Below are 4,676 nucleotides of genomic sequence, written 5' to 3'. Positions count from 1 at the left end.
TGACCTAGATGGAATTTGCCCATCCTGCATAATAGGATAAATGTCTACGGGCCCAATATTGAACTGGACAAGGATGACACGGTCTATGCCTTGTGTTCAATATAGACATAAGGGTAAAAGGGTAACTGTACACATAAGTATTATCACAAAAGGATTTGTTAGATCACATGACATTTTCGTGTCTTGGGTAGCAGTGATGTGTTGCTAGATACCGCTCACTGTTTATTATGTTAAATACGTGATTTAATATAATTGCTAATGTCGCGAAAACCTACAGGGTCACACACAAAAGGACGGAATGATGAGAGATAAAGTAAATGAGGAACACCGTAAGGTATGTTGCACTTAAGTGAATTGTAGAACATCGTAAGGTACGGTGTACTTAAGTAGAATATGAAATATGGTAAGGTACTACACACTTAAGTGATTTTGGCATATCATAAGATATGGGCCTCATACACTTAAGTGGGCTTTTTAGCTTGCAGCCCACACAAGTGGTTCTATAAATAGAACCCTTGTGCAAAAGCATTTGTTCAGTTGAAATTTTGTTTCTCTCTCTCTCTCTCTCTCTCTCTCTCTGTGTCTCTCTCTCTCAAAGCCTTCATTCGTAGCAACTAGCACTGAGATTGAAGGAATCCGTTCGTGTGGACTGAGTAGAGGCGTTGTCACCATTCAATGTTCGTGATCACTCCGTAGATCTGCATCAAAGGTTTCAATCGCCACCAGAGGTAACGATTCTATCATTGATCATGCCCATTCGTAAGGATCACTAAAGGAGAAATTTTTAAATTCCTCTGCGTTTTGGATCGCTCTTCTCCTTCAAGTTCTTGCTCATGTTCTTCTAGTTTTCCAAATAAAGTTGTGAGATCAAGTGTTTTAATATCATTAGTTGTGGTGATATTGGGTTTCCATTCCCTATTAATACACCTCAAAACTTTATTAGTAGCAATATCATTGGAAATAGGCTTACCTAGAGAATTTAATCGATTTATAAGATATGTGAACCTCTTTTGCATGTCGGCAATGGTTTCACCATGCTTCATGCGAAATAGTTTAAACTCTTGATTCAATGTATTGATACTAGCTTGCTTGATTTCATTAGTTCCTTAATGGGTAACTTCTAATGCGTCCAACATAGCTTTGGCGGTTTCACAATGGGAAATGCGATAATATTCATCAACACCAAGTGCGAATATGAGAATATTTTGTGTCTTCCAATCATGTGACCACAATTTCTTATCATTATCATTCCATTGATCTTCTGATTTTGGCACGACGATGTCTTCATCATTGGTCATTATAATTTGACCAGGACTATTGATGATGACCTCCTATACACCCTTATCAACCGAGTTGATATGGATACACATACAAGCTTTCCAATAGCCATAATTTTCATCGATAAAAATGGGTGCTCTATTGTAGGCCCCTTTTAGGTTTGGTAGCCATTTTCTAAGCAAATACTGAAGCACAAAATTATACGGAGCTCGTGATACCACTTTTTAGACAATAGGCTTCGATCTAGAGAGGGGTGAATAGATCACAAGTTAAAAACTTTAACAAAAAATGTTTTGAAAATTTATGGCACGCGAAAGTAACCCGGATCAAATCTTTTAACCGAACCGCTATCAAAAATCTAGGATACGCGTAATTGCAATCAAGGTATGGTAATTAACACAAATTAGATCAATAATCTATCAACCGCAGTTAATTGAATGCAATGCTAAAAGTAGAGACTATTCCCAATGATAAATCACACAAAAATACTATTGAGATAAATTATCGAACACCTTGTATTCAATCGATTTTGTTTGGAATTTTGTATGGTTTTGTTGATCTTCAAATTCAATCCTAATCTAAAGGATTGCGATCAACTCAATAAAAACCTCTTTCAAAAGGTTATCAAAATTTTTGGCAAAACGTAATGGTCATACATTCGACGAATTCAACAATTTGCAATTGAAAAATAAAAGATATATATATATATATATATATATATATATATATATATATATATATATATATATATATATATATATATATATATATATATATATATATATAGAGAGAGAGAGAGAGAGAGAGAGAGAGAGAGAGAGAGAGTACACAAGGATTTGTTTAGGCAGTTCTCCAATTGGCCTCGTTATGCGTACGACTTCCCTCAATTCTAATTTGAATTGAGATAATGAAATTAACCTTACTTTGCAAAAGTATGTATACAAGAGGAATGTAGCAATCCAACCCTACAAACCTTAAGTTTGATGTTGATTCTGACATTTTCTCTTCCCTTGATAAAAAGTTGATCAAGTAACCCAACAATGCCAATTTGATTCATTGTCTCACGCTACTTCTTTGAAAGAACCCCGTTGTTCTTCAAAACTTTCAATCGTTCGAATCCAAATTGTGAATTGTTGTAACCTAAGATTTACCAATATGATCTACCATCCCACGCTACTCCTTTGCAAAAAACTCTCATTCTTAAAAGCCTTCACTCGATCGGATCCAAATTGCATAATCTTGTCCATAACCTTCAAATCCCTAATTGATCTTGAAGGAAAATCCCAACTCGTTTTTCTTATTTGAAATCCTCAAAGATCTCAACCCAGTTTACAATTTAACATCCTAAATTGGATGTTATCAGCCTTAATTCTAGATGACACCCAAACAAAAAACGATTATGTGTAGTTTGTTTGTGTGTATGCATATAATGTAGGTTGAAGATGATGAGAACTCTTTGAAATCCCGGTTTTCTGTAGGTTTACTCTAGAACCTTACAAGAAATGATGCTTATATATGGTGCATGTGTCGACTTGTAGAGGTGGCACAACAAACAGAATCTACATGCTTTAAAAATGAGTTACATGTACCGACCTAGAGCTCGTATGTGTCAACCTGTAGAAACCATTTCCTTCTATTGTCGACCTATAGTGCGTATGTGTCGACACATAGGCTATTTTTCACATAAAAATCCGTTTTTGATGCATGAAACCTTTTCTTTGATGCATGAATCTTTTCTAAACCTTTTCCAATATGTTATTATGCTTCCTAATGCTAAGATGCACATTTAGACTTAGAGGACACCGTCCAATATACATAAATGCTAAAATATTCTAGTTTTGATATAATACAAAATACATCTAATGGAATGTTTTAATCACATACTCTACTGCTATAATATCTATAATGTTGTTATTTTTCCTCAGATTAACAATCTTCATATGAGCCATATAAACCTTTTTAGCAAGGTTACCAAACTTAGCTTGCCCCCCGCTTAGAGAGATTTTTCTAGGTGAATTTATATCTTTCGGTCGGATCACCTAGAGTTTTGTTCCAGCTTTGGAAAAAATATCTTTAGTGTCTTTATCAGTAGCCTAATTTTTTTTCAAATCTAAGTTGCTTTGTTTTGGTGCAATGATTCATATTGTAATTATGAGAATTAACAGAAATAAAGTAAGCTAGGTATATGATTAGATGGATATATTAAAAAGTGATAATTGGTGTGGTTAGGGTATTTATCAATTTAATTATTAGAAACCAGCCCAAGTAAACATGTTACTAGTATAACCTATATCATTTAAATTGCAAAGAGATATTGCATTAATAAACAAGTTAGCCAAATTAGTATATATATGAGATTTCCCCTTCTTCTCAATAGATGATTTAACTAAGCTAAAATCATCCCACACAATCTAATCATCCATAGTATAAAGGTTATTAAGACTAGAAAGCAAAAAGCAAGTTAAATGTTTCTTAGGGAGAGAGGGTAAACCATAAACAACAATATGTATGCATGAATTGTGAATACTATGGAAATCATAATAGAAACCAATATAGTTATTATTAGCCTAATGAATAGTAAATTTTATATTAGATTTCCTACAGAGGATAAGATCTCCAGCCTTACTCGAGAGGAAAATGATATCTATATGATAATTTTTAATAAGCCTTTTGAGAGCTCTAACTATTCGAGGTTTCCCAACCTCGACATTTCCACGAGGGGATTTTCATGTTTCCAGGCTGACCCTCTAAGAGGAGCCTACATTTTTTTAATCATCAAGTTGAGGTTTTCATCCATCATATTTCTTTTATTTTCGTGCATGATAAGACAATTTTTCTCTTCCTGTATTTGGTTTAGATTGATATGATTATTAATAATGGTTGATTGTTGATCCTGTTTGTCTTTAATGGAGAAATTTCTTAGTTGATTCATCAAAGCTTCTAGGACAAGGTTGTACTCTACATAACTAGGTGAGTTCATGGGGTTACTGTTGTACCTCTTTTCAGCCTGATCCATAATTTTCCGCCCATATTATGTATATTTAAGCCATGAGCCATAAGGTTTTTTAGCATTATGATCTTGGTTTTTCTAATATTCTTTCACATAGTACTCCTCATTATGCCCAATTATTCCAACTAAGTAATTTTCCATATATGAAGTCAATCCGGGTTGTACCATCTTTAACATTGTCAATGCATGTCTGACTTTAGAGGCTTGGTTACATCTAGTATGACTTTGACTTTGATGATGGTAACTTTTGTTGGGTATATAAACAATTCTAATTCAAGAAATCCACCATCGTTGCACCAGGTAAGGGATGAGGACGAAAACACTTAGAACACGTTATATTGAAAACCAGAAACCACAATCCTGGGGAGGACCACCAAGGATGTAGAGA

Source organism: Lathyrus oleraceus, chromosome 7 (assembly GCF_024323335.1).
Source record: "Lathyrus oleraceus cultivar Zhongwan6 chromosome 7, CAAS_Psat_ZW6_1.0, whole genome shotgun sequence".
NCBI classification, from domain to species: domain Eukaryota; kingdom Viridiplantae; phylum Streptophyta; class Magnoliopsida; order Fabales; family Fabaceae; genus Lathyrus; species Lathyrus oleraceus.
The sequence above is the reverse complement of the archived record's forward strand: the minus strand, read 5'-3'. Positions refer to the sequence as shown.